We start from the raw sequence: 13,717 nt of genomic DNA on the forward strand, positions 1-13,717 counted from the left end.
ACCATTTTTTTTTATTTGGCACGGGGTTCCCCTTCATTTCCATATCAGACCTAAAGGGCTTGGTATGGATTTTAGGGGGATCCCCACGCAATTTTTTTAAATTTTGGTTTGGGGTTCTCCTTAATATTCATACCAGACCCAAAGGCTTGGTAATGGACTGGGGGGGAATCCATGCTCTTTTTTTTAATGAGTTTTATCTATATTGCCAACACCCGACAATTCATTACAGCCGTGATCAGTTTTAAATGACAATTTTTCCTTTAGAAATTTCATGTTGCTGTGTTACTGTTCTAAACACAAGAAAAATGTGTCAATTTGCAGGCATACTATGGACACCCAGAGGCACAATATTTAAAGGAATATTTAATTTTATTGTTTCACTTTAAGTATTAAAAAAATCACTGCTCCCGAAAAAACGCGTTTAAAATTTTTTTTTTGCATTGATACATCTCATACATGTTCAATGGGGCAGGACCCAGGTCCCCAAACACTTTTTATGACAATAGCTTTCATATAAGCCTTTAAAATGAGCACTTTTGATTTGTCATGTTCGTGTCCCATAGACATTAACAGTGTACGCATGTTCTGCCAAATTTTTTGCCTGTTTGCAAGTTCTGGTGCGAACCGGAGGGTGTTTGGCTCATCCCTAATTGACAGTTATTGCATACCAAACCCTCTGCAATAGTCTTATAACATGTTATCTAAAGTAAGAAATGCATCTGCATTTTTTCAATATAACTAATTAGCATTTTTAGTATAACAAAAGTGTCAAACTCCGGATTCATCTGTAGAAAAGTTTCTGTTATCTTTTACATTGTTTTCTATGGGCTGATATGTTTCTTGCCTTTATTGTATACCTTATATATATACAGAGGTAATCTTGCATGGATGGAGTTACACATCACTTATTAAATTTTAAGAATTAAGATATGTTGTTTAAATATGCAATTCCTCTACCTGTGACTTTACTGAGTTGCTTTATATAAAGTGTGTTGACTTTTCAATTGAATTAGTTTAATTAAATTACACTACCTAATCTAAATCAGCAAAGCATAAATTATTTAATAAATCAAAATTCACATCTCTACTTTGCAGCTAATAAGTTACAGCCGGTTTCCCATAAAGTAATTGAAGTTACAGTATTGAAAATTCATGACTGGTGCTCACAGAAAAATTCAGACACCTACAAAGGCAAGAGATGTGTTTCACTAAGTCAAATTCTTGGCGTGTTTGCTATATTTCACTGACAAGTAGTGGTAGATTTGTTTATTAAATACGCAAACATGGTGCAAAGGCATTTTGTATTCTTCAATTTGCAATTCAATATTAAAGTTTGCAATAATGAAGTTTATAAATTATAGTTAATTCATTGTATTTTCTTTAAGTTGTGATCATAGAGAAACTATCATTTAGTGATTTAGGCCAATGTTATTCATGTTTAAGTTGTTATATATAGTTTTAATTTAGGTTTTATTTTACTATGTATACATAGTCTTACTTTATTGTATATTGATAGACACAGGAATGTCAAGAATTCTTAAACAGTTCATTTATACGGAGATGATAACACTGGCAAGCAAAAACATTAGTCTAGCCCCTGAATAATGCCACTTCCAACAATCATGCATTTTACTAGTCACCTAGGATGCAGGCAAATTATCCTCAGCTAGCCATTTCATTCTTTTTTTTCTTTTTTTTTCTTCAGTCAAGATACTGAGTACACAGTATATATTTGTTTCTTTGATAACTTCAATTAAAACGTCAAAATCACTGTCTGAGCTAGTCTTTTCACAGATGCTATCCAGATCAGTATATCCTCAGCCATAGCTATAGAGGCCATACCCTAAATGACTTAAAATTGTGGGGCTAGCCTAGAATCCGGCCCTTGGGTACAGGTCTTTGCATTGTGCCACTTTACAGAGCTTTCAACACTGTGTTAGTAAGCTACTCAGTGTTCTTCAGGTTCAGAGCCATGTCATAGTCTCCTCAGTTGTCCAGTCTCTGAGGACTCACGCAGATAGTGAGGTCAATCAGGCTGAAGCACTGGGACCTACTTCACAGTTGGTACTGTTTTGCACCATTTTAGATTTTCCACCATTGTCTTCTTACCACGATAATGGTTAATGATGAAGGAACTGAGTACTGACATCATCCACAAGGTGAAGTGTTATGTAGGTGCTGAACTCTTTCTCCCACCATCTGGCCTGGAAGAAGTACCACCAGGTGGATCATCTGGTCTCTAGCCTCATTCCACTGCCCACAGATCTGATTACCTTTAACCACCCACAACCCTATTCTGCACCAGCTACTTAAGTTTGTGAGTATTCAAGGCATTGCCTCACTTTGGATCTATTTGTTTTTCTGCTTTTCAAAGACATACAAAGGACAGCCCTGTCACAATGTGTTACCTCAGCTCATACTTCTCTACTACTATTAGGAAATGATTTCTTGGTATCCCCAGAAAGAATTGATGATTGTAACCTATATATTTGCATCACTATTACATAGGTAATCCCCACCTGAGTCATCTATAGCTCCAGTGACATCCTTAGAAAAATTAAATTTTTACCCTATACAGGTTCGGACCAAATTTTGCTTGTTCCTTTGTCTGAACCCCTGACTTTTATGCAGAGGCAGGAACTTCATATAGAGTAGTGGATTTTTCTACCTAACTACGATAGCTTCCTTCTTATCAGCTAGCCAGCACTTATCTACCCTTAATTTATCCTTTGCTGTATACAGTATGTTCCAGCATGGAGATTTCCAGAGATTAGAGTAAGGACTGCACTATACAGAGGCGCCTTGATAGGGCAGTGAGGATTCCATGTATATTTCCAAGTGTTTGTAAAACCTTAATTTTTAATGCAAATTGTTAGACAGTGAAATTAGTTTTTTCTGTCTAGCTGGTAAGTGTGTTGGGAAAACTTTTGTTATGTTTGTGCTGCGCAAAGCCTTTCCATGTGACACAGAGCTTTACAATATAAAAGAGAGACAATGCAATTACAATACAATAGGATTAGGGCCCTGCTCAGAAGAGTTTACGATCGAATAGGGTGGGGCAGGTGGCACAAAAGGTAGTAACTGTGGGGAATGAGCTGATGGAAGTGGTAAAAGCTTAGCTGGAGGTGTGATAGGCTACCCTGAGGAGATGAGTTTTCAGGAATTGCCTGAAAGCGGCTAGAGTAGGAGAATTGGTTGAGGTAGGGTTTCAGAGCATGGGAGAGGCTCTGGAGAAATTCTGAATATGAGCATGGGAGGAGGAGGCAAGGGGGCTTGAGAGTAGGGGTGTAGAGGGTGGTTGGCAGTTAGGGTGATATTATAAAAGATAGAAAAACTGTTACTAAACCCACAACAGTAAAATCAGTCTATATATGCAGCATAGCATGCTTGTTATACTCACTGTGGAACTTAAGTGGTTAATCCTCTGCAATGTGTAAAAAGACTGTTTTATCCTCTATACACAGATCTAAAATGTATTTTTTTTTATTTGGGTTTGCATCTACTTTAAGCCTAACATTTTACTTCAACAAGAGAAAGCTTGGAAAGATGGAACATGTCAAGAGAAAAGACTAAACTGTACTGACTTCAGTGAGAGGGAGGTCCATGATAATAAAGATGTTATCTGATAGATAACATATCACTTAAAAGATGTCCATTGATGTGAGAGGCCTCACAACATAAAATCAAACTGGAAAGAAGGGAAAGGCAACCCTTCATCAGGGACAATTGAAGAGTACTAACCATTAAGAAAAGGTTGTGGTGATCAAAAACACCTTTGTAAAAGGGCAGGCAGGGATGAGAATGTATTATTTTGCCATCTGGCACAGAAAAAACATGAGGACCATGAGAAGGCATTGTTCCAAACAGTACCTATAGGTGTTTTAAGGGTGTACACTGATGCACAGCAGTTTACCTGCATCTCAACTTTTGCCATAAATTAGTGCATTTTGATGTAAATATACATACAGCTGTGAGTGTACCTCATAAAAATGCTCCCTAACCTTGTCTCAGCCCTCCTAATACTGCTGGTCTGTGGGAGTGGCCTAGGACCAGAGAATAGTAGGCGGAGATTTTACACTATCCCCTCAGTTATACACATCCTCCAGCCTTGGCTCAAGAGAGTACAGCACAGCTATCTGATATCTTTATGCCTGTGGTCATGTCCCCTGAGTAGATCCAGGGGAATACACAGGGGAAAGTGACTGTCAGCTCTGTTTACAGCAGAGGATCTGTGCTAATCAGGAGAAAGCTGGTAGGAAGGGGCTAATAGTAAAACATCCAAGGAATCCTGCAGCATAAAGTGACAATGTGGACTAGGAAACATTCTCATTTAGACCTCTGTAAACAGAAAATCAAAAATTAGGTGCTGGGACAATCATTTGTCAACAGACTTATGTAAATGGTAACCACAGTGTTAACGAAGTGATGGTGAGCTGTCTGTTTCATAAATCACTGTTGCATCAGCAGCTGATTGCACTGAGAAGCTTGTCAGGAGCTGGATCTTGTGAAGGCAGAGAGTGGCAGGGATAGAAACCCCGCTCCCTTTTGCAGTATATTAAACGCTTTATTTTTTCTTGTGTCGGTTTTATGCTGTTCAGGAGAGCAGGGATGATTTCTGGAGAAGGGGATTGCTTCAAGATACCAAACTAAGCTCAAATGCTTAGTATAGGTAATATCTATTCAACTGTATGATTAGATTAATTTGTGTTTTTCAGGTTTACATCCACTGTAACCACTTCAGCCTCTTAAAAATGTACTCCCTTCCTGACTAGAGCACATTTTGGAATTTGGCACTGCATCCCTTTAACTGACAATTACGTGGTCATGAGACGTTGTACCCAAACAAAATTGACATCCTTTTTTTCCCACAAATAGAGCATTCTTTTGGGGTTATTTGATTGCCTCTGCGGTTTTACATTTTTGCGATATAAACAAAAAAAGCGTCAATTTTGAAAAAAACTCATTATTTTTTACTTTTTGCTATAATAAATATCCGACAAAAATAAAATAAAATATATATATATATATATATATATATATATATATATATATATATATATATATATATATATATAAAATGTCCTCAATTTAGGCTGATATGTATTCCTCTATATATTTTTGGTAAAAAATAGGGGATACTTTTATAGCATTTTTATTATTATTATTTTTTTTTACTAGTAATGGCAGTGATATGCGATTTTTATCATAACTGCGACATTATGGTGAACATATCGGACAATTTTGACACAGTTTTGGGAACACTGGCATTAATACAGTGATCAATACTATAAAATTGCATGGTAACTATGGAATTTCTCCTTGTAGAGTATTATGCTCTGTATTCCTTCATGTAATCCATGATTCTTATCCTTTGCCTGTACAATAGATAGATTGCTGTGTATTCGTTTAGGCTTCCTTACTATTTACCAATTTTTGTTATTGTGTTAAAGCTCTCACTTGTGGTCAAATAAACCTCATTAACCCAAATCATATCTAAGAGATAATAAGGCTCAAAATATAACTTTTTGTGTAACATTTGTCTGTTTTGTTTTCTCTTGGACTTGGCCCAGCAAATCTTTCCTTTTTATTTTACCAACAATCTTTTAGTTCTTTTTTAAAAAACAATGGTAAAAAGAAACAATGATGTATGATAAGTTGCAACATTAGTTGAGGTAATAAAGAATAAGCAAGGTCTCAGGAGGCCAAGTAGAAAACATAAAGAGGTTGGGATTCATCTAATGTGATGTGTCTAATCCAGATGCAAGTCACTACAGGTGTCGTATCACGTTATTTGAGACTGGGTTGTTGCTTGCGGTGAAGTACTTTGCTGGAGCTGATATGGGCACAATACACATGCTTGTGAGTGCAATATTTAAGAAAAAAAACTATAATTGTTTTTAAAAAGATTGTATGCTGTGTGAAGCTTTTTCTATCTCCTATATTGGTAGATTAGTTCCATTGAGAGATTGGTCATCTATTGGGAAACAGCAGAGGATCACACTGTTAGCCCTTGTACACACGGTCGGAGAATCCGTCGGAATGTGTCCTATCGGACTGTGTTGTCGGATAATCTGACTGTGTGTGGTATGCATCGGACTGATTCCGTCGGAATATCTGTTGGACCCAATTTTCCAACTTGTTGGAAATATTTTCCGACAAACTGGTCCGATCGGACATACTCCGATCATGTGTAGAGAATTCCGATCGGACAAAGTGCCACGCATGCTCAGATCAAATTCCTACACCAAAGCTACTGGCTACTAGCCTGAACATAGTCCAGTCATAACGAAATAACGTCATCACGTTCTGAACGATCGGATTTTCCGACAACTTGGTCCGACCGTGTGTATGCAACAGTTTTGGACACAATCCGTCGGACAAAATCCGTCAGACAAAATCCAATGGATTTGGTTGGCAGAATGTCCAACTGTGTGTACAGGGGCTTAGGATCATTGCAGAGGATTGCTCCCTGAATAGGGAAGGTACATAGAGCTGGTTTATAATGTTGCCAGCAAGGAAAGTTGGTGAGTTATTTTAGGTCACTAATGGTGGTGGATCAGATATGGAAATATAAAGAAAATGTTACAAAGAAAGTTTGAAGAATTATGGGATCACAGGAAGGAATGTCCGGACAAAATGAAAACTCAATAAACCAACTTTTGTCAATAAACTATTTTACTGGATAAGATTTGGCTGCGGCATATATTATTGGCTTATAAACATATTTCTTCAATAATAAATTACCATACGTATTTATTTAAAACATAGAAATAACTCAACACCAAATATTTAATAAAATACAGCTCAGCCACTAAGACTCAAGCTGAAAAACAAATCTGACTTTAATAATATTTCACAAAACTATCCCCCTTTACTTTTGAAAAGCAAAGGGGACCTTACCACATAACGCGACAAGGGAAGGAGGGGTGGGAAGTTCGGCTGTTGATCGCTTTTCAGGAGACTGGCCCCAGACCCTATAAACTAGCCCTTTATATAGGGACCCCCTGGAATTCCAGAATGTTCTAGGGGGTTGTATGACCCTAATTGACCTATCCTAACCTTAGGTTTTCCTTTTTTTTAAATTCATTTTAGAATATTCCAGATCAGCTGACCTGGAAAACCAATCTAAGGCTTTCCCCGACGATTTCTCACAGTGGGGGAATGTGGAAACTCCTCCTACCACGATCCTATAAGGAAAAGGGGAGCCTTAAGACAGGCTAATCTCTTTTTTCCCCCATGAGATCACAGGCAGGAATGCCCGGACAAAATGAAAACTCAATAAATTAACTTTTGTCAATAAACTATTTTATTGGATAAGATTTGACTGTGGCATATATTATTGGCTTATAAACATATTTATTCAATAATAAATTACCATACACATTTATTTCAAACATAGAACTAACTCAATACCAAATATTTAATAAAATACAGCTCAGCTACTAACACTCAAGCTGAAAAACAAATCTGACTTTAATAATATTTCACAAAACTGTCCCCAAATGACAGGTCGGGGTTGCCCACCTGTCTCAAACCCCCAGCACATGGCCTTATCAATATTGAAAAGCGAGGTTCATTATGTCCAAGCCAATATCTGATAGGTGTACCCCATCAAACCTATAAAAACCTGAAATACCTCCTTCCAGATCTACATGCCAGTAGGAAAAGCAAAATTCCGGAGCCATACATTTTTCAATAGCTCTTTTCCTGACTTTTTCAAAAGGTTTTAAAACGACAGAATCCAACCAATGCAGCCTCGGAATAATTTCCAAGAAAATGACCACTAACTGAGGGGATGACATTTTAAAAAGATGGATCGTATTTGAATTTTAAAAATGAGGTCCAAAGTACGCATCTGACCCCCATCATTGCCTACTAAATGTAAAATTAGGATTTTGGGTGCAGGCCAAGAAAGGGGCAGAGAACTAAACTCAAACAACAATTCCTTCCACCACATACCCCTTCTGCCAAACCAAAAAAATTGGAACTTCTCCGGGTCCAAACCTAAATTGGAAGTATAAGACTGATCATTTGCGCAATGATGGGCCCAGAATATACGAAAGAGTGTTCAATGATCCACACCACTCCAGGTACACCTATAATAATTCAGACAAGAAAATTAGGACATATATACAATTTGAAAGAATTAGATTTCCACCTTCCCAAACTCTTAATACGGTCAGAACCAAAACCCAATTTAGCCGCTTCTGTGGCAGCATCAATCCTGAAACAGCGTGATGAAATATGGATTTTTGACAAATTCTTATGTTTTGCAAAATCTGGACAAAATACTATTAAATTGGAACTTAAGTGAGAGGAGACAAATCTTCATGTTTAAAAAGAATAGCTCCCTGAGTAGGATGAATGGCCAAATAAGATGACATTCTCATTACTGGGCAAATTGGAGACCCCGGACAAGATAACAAATGTAACCAAGTGCCTTTCCCCATTTTGGTCTGTTTTTTTATTTTATTTAAAGCAGTATTCTGCAGAATGATATGTTGCATTCGTAAACCTGAAGGGTTTTGTTTGCTAACTGACACAATTTCAGAAATCCATAGTGCTGCAAAGAAAGCTAAAGTAAATACCACATTAAAAAGAATTGATTCAAAAGGAGAAAAACACACAGAACTGGTAATAGAGCAAAAAGAAGAGAGAATGTCAGGTGTAACCGCACTCCTGTCATCTATACTAGCATGCAATTTCTTATACCCTATAAGAGCCTGTAGCACTGAAAAATAAGATAACTAGGAAGTCAGATTATTACATTTTTTTTTAAATTAAATACCAGCTAAAGTTTTATAAATATGTCGCCAGCAATAATCTTTGGACATTAGCGATTCCAAAAAGGATAAAACCATTTGTTCAGAACAATGCGAAACCTGGACCTGCATAGAATCCAAAAATTGCAACCAAAGTAAACAAGAGGACCGGTAACCTGTCATGAGGCTGCAGCCAAGGTTTTCCAAACATTTTCTGACACTAGACGATGTCCCATAAAAGAGATGGGCAAGGGATTCCAATACAATCTGCTGTTGGCAAAAGGGAGAAAAATCGCTCCATCTGCTAATCAGAAAGAGCATCAGCTATCTCATTCTTCTTACCTGGAATATATTTTGAATTAACCCATATGTTCAAACAAAGGCATCTATAAACCAGGTAACACAAAAGCAAAATCACAGTTGGAGACTTGGAAGTTAAACAGTTGACTGCAAACAAAACACCTTTATTATCAGTACTAAAAAGGATCCGTTTGTTTGTAAAATGATCACCCCAAATCTTCGAAGCCACAATGATAGGGAATAATTCCAGAAGCACAATATTTCTGCAGAGATCCCTGCTTACCCAACTATGTGGCCAAGAGGAATCACACCAATGATCTCCCCAAATTGCTGTGAAACCAACAGAGCCTGCCGAGTCAGTATATAAGCAGAAGTCCCTATCCAGAACAAAATCATCCTGCCAAAAAGCCCTCCTATTAAAATGAATCAAAAAATTCAGCAAAACCAGCAAATCTTATTTCAATTCAATAGTCAACTGAATTTGAGAACGAGGATTCTTATGACTTGTCATCGCCAGATACAGTCTTCTAGAGAAAATTCTGCCTACCGGTAATATCTGAGTGGCAAAGGCTAAAAGCCCTAATAAAGACTGTAATTCTTTTAATAAAATCTTATTTTTCTTAAGAAAAGACAAAAGAAGATTTTTATTTTTTTCAATTTTTTCAAAAGGCAAATCTCAACTCTCTGCCTATGGTATCAATAGTGATACCAAGAAATTCAATACAAGTGGTTGGTAGAACAGTTTTCTTAGATGCTAATGGAATACCAAAGTCCTTGCAAGTATCCACAAAAACTTCCATCAATGAAAAACATTGGGAAGTATCAGGTGACCTCATAAATAAAAAATCAACCTGATAATGGATCAAGAATTGGGACCCAGATTTAACGGACACTATCCATTCCAAAAATGTAGAAAATTCCTCAAAATAAAAACACGACAGCAAACACCCCATCGGCAGACAGCAATCAAAATAAAATTTGTCTTCAAAATGAAAACCCAAAGAATTAAAGCAACTTGAATGGATTGGAAGAAGTCTAAAAGCAGATTTAATATCTGCCTCCACTAATAATATAGAACCAGCTAACAATTGCATTTTTTGTACTGCCTGTTCAAAAGATGTATAAGATACAGATGATAAAAATTATTTTATTTGGTCATTCAGAGATGATCCAGCCAGAAAAGATAAGTGATGTATCAAACGATACGTATTAGGTTCCTTCTTAGGCACTAAACCTAAGGGGGATAAAAAAATTGCTAAAAGGAGGGTGATCTAAAGGACCAGAAATCCTTCCAAGCGCAAGTTCAGCTTTCAATTTTTGAGTAACTACCAAAGGTAATTCAGAGCAGGATTTTAAATTTTTCACCATAGTGCAACCCAAACCCTGAAATTTTGGAATTGAAAAAACCTTCCGCAGAACCTCTAATGAGAAGATCTGCTGTCTGTCGATTTGGATACTGCTGAAGCCATGGGAGCATGCTTGCTAAATTCACCGGAAATTATTCCTTTTAAGAAAAACCTTTTTGTGAGGCTGTTGCTGGTTTGCTGCTGACATTTTCTGAAAACATTTTGATTCAGGATGTAAACCATGTAGTGGGCCATCTGCATTGGCTATCATTAAACAAAAAACATATAGCTTTCTTGTAAGGAACTGTTGATGTAGGAAGAACATTACCTGTGCTCAATCTGGAAGGATTCGGTTTCTGTGGAAGGAAAAGTTTAAACTACAAACCAGCATCTTTTGAACCCCACTGTTAACCAGGGTAGATAGACATTTTGTGACAAAATGCTTCATCATATATGAACCAAGCAAAACCTTAAAAACATTTGTATGCTTCCGGAATAATATCAATATGTTGAAAAAGGCCCGGGCTCCTATCTGAAAAACGCTCAACAAAGCACACTAGAAAGAATAAAAAAACCTTTCAACCAACTAGAAAAAGATTAATGCTGCGTACACACGATCAAAATTTTGGTCATAAAAAGCTCTGATGGTTTTTCCGACGGAATTCAGCTCAAGCTGTCTTGCATACACACGGCCACACAAAAGTTCTCTGAACTTTTGACCGTCAAGAAAGCGGTGAAGTACAACACTATGATGAGCCGAGAAAATTAAGTTCAATGCTTCCAAGCATGCGTCAAATTGTTTCTGAGCATGCGTAGGAATTTTGCACGTCGGAATTTGTATAGACAATCAGAATTTCCGATCAATCTTTTTCTGGCCAAAGTTCTGCCAGCAAAAAACCGAGCAAGCATATACACGATCACATTTTCTGACCAAAAGCTCTTATCGGACTTTTGCTGGTGGAATTTTTGATCGTGTGTACGGGACATTAGGAATATTTCTGTGACGGTCCTCCTCAGATTTATCACTTTTATCAGATTTAAAAAAAAAACTCCTTACTAGATGATAAAAGTGATAAAATATCCACAAATTCACCTTTCCATATTTTATCCTTAATATTCTGTGATAAATGGAAACCGAAAGGTGACAAAAAACACGGCATAGATTCGTTAACATGAACATCAGGCAAAACGCTAGTAATACCTGCAACCGGAGCCGTTTTACCTTTGGAAAAAAACATCCGCATCTTAAATTACCTTATCTGATCTAGAAACCTTATCAGAAGCCCATATAATAGCAGTAGAATCTGAAGATAATAAAACATTATTATGGGACCCTGATGGAACAGAAGACACAGGAACATTCTGAGTAGGGATGAGCCGAACACCCCCCGGTTCGGTTCGCACCAGAACTTTCCAAGAACTTTCCAAGGGACAAACTTTAGAACCCCATTGAAGTCTATGGGACTCGAACGTTCGAAATAAAAAGTGCTAATTTTAATGGCTAATAAGCAAGATATTGTCCTAAAAAGGGTTTGGGGACCCGGCTCCTTCCCCAGGGGACATGGGTCAATGCTAAAAACTTTTTTAAAAACGGCAGTTTTTTTGGGACCACTGATTTTAACGATGATTAAAGTGATAAAAAAGTGAAATATTCCTTTAAACATCGTGCCAGGGGATGAAAAATTGGGCTGATGGCGTCACCCAGAACCAAAAATGTTCTTCCAAGCTATCAGCAGGATCATTAAGGAGGAAGAGGATAGTCAGTCAACATAACAGGACAGTCACTCAGCATAGGCAGTCTTGAAGGGATGTAACATTAAAAAAAAAAATATTCAGTTAGGCCGCGTACACACGCGGGGACTGTTCGCTCAACTTTGTCCGCTGAACAGTGTTTCGGCGGACAGTCCGCTCGTGTGTGGGCTTTCAGCGGACAGTTTCAGCGGACAGTCTGCTGAACAAAGTTTTTCGGAAATTCCGAAAAACTGTCCGCTGAAACTTTGTTTCAGCGAACAGTCCCCTCGTGTGTAGGCTTGTTCGTCAAACTAAGTTCCGCGCATGCTCAGAAAGGATTTACACGCCGAAGTTTGCATTGCAGTGTATAGGACGTCGTTTTCTAGTCCCGTCGTACGTGCCGTTCACGTCATTGCGCACGGTTTCAGCGGACTGTTCGTTCGTCGTGTGTGGCCAAGTCCGTCCATGCTAATTTTGAGCGGACTGTCCGCTGAAACTGTTTGACGGACAAAGTTGAGCGAACAGTCCCCGCGTGTGTACGCGGCCTTACATCAGCATCAGGTGCTTGGTAGCTGGTGGTGATCCAAGACTGATTCATCTTTATGAAGGTCATTTGATCAACCGAGTTGGAGGACAGGCGCACCCTGTGATCGGTTACAAAGCCTCCAGCAGCACTGAAGGTGCGTTCCGAAAGAACGCTGGATGCAGGACAGGCCAGTAGCTCAATTGCATACTGTGCAAGCTCTGGCCAGTGATCCATCCTCAAGACCCAATAAGCCAGAGGATTTTTGGTGGGAAAGGTGTCCAAGTCTGACCTTGCCCCTAGGTATTCCTGCACCATGTAAATCAGACACTGGCAATGGTTGCTGGAACCGATCATACCTTGGGGCTGCGGACTAAAAAAGTCTCTGAACGCATCGGTCAGACAGCCACCTTCGCCACCGCTCCTTCTGTGACTGACCAAAGCCTCAGCAACATATTGACCAGGAGTTTTTAACCTCCCAGTCTCTGGGAATGCGTTGCACAGACCTTTCTGTCTCATCTACTCCTCCCTCTATGATGGCAAGATAAGGTTTGCAACCTTACCCTTGAACTGTGGATCAAGGAGAGTGGCCAGCCAGTAATGGTCCCTCTCCTTGATCTGAAGAAAACGAGGATCCTTTTGCAGGCTTTGCAGGATCAGGGAGCCCATGCAGCATACGTTAGCTGAGGCATTCGGCCTAGAGTCCTTTGGTTCAGTAAGAACAACATGATCCGCAGCTACATCCTCACAGCCACGTACAAGTCCACATATTTCTTGGGACTGTAAATCATCCCTAAAAGACTGCTGCTGCTGATGCTGAGTGCCAGGATCTACCTCCATGCTGACACAAGCCTTCTCCTCCTCCTCCTCGTCCTCTTCCTGTATGATGGGTGGGACAGCAGGAACACTGTCTGGATAAAGGGGGCCTTGAGAGGCAAGGAAGTCCTCCTCTTCCTGCCTCTGTTCTGCCTCAAGTGCCCTGTCCATTACTCCACGCAGCGTATGCTCCAACAGGTGGACAAGAGGTACAGTGTCACTGATACATGCACTGCCAC

Source organism: Lithobates pipiens, unplaced genomic scaffold, assembly GCF_037356315.1.
Source record: "Lithobates pipiens isolate NorthernLeopardFrog02 unplaced genomic scaffold, aLitPip1_a1.2 Scaffold_13, whole genome shotgun sequence".
NCBI lineage: Eukaryota > Metazoa > Chordata > Amphibia > Anura > Ranidae > Lithobates > Lithobates pipiens.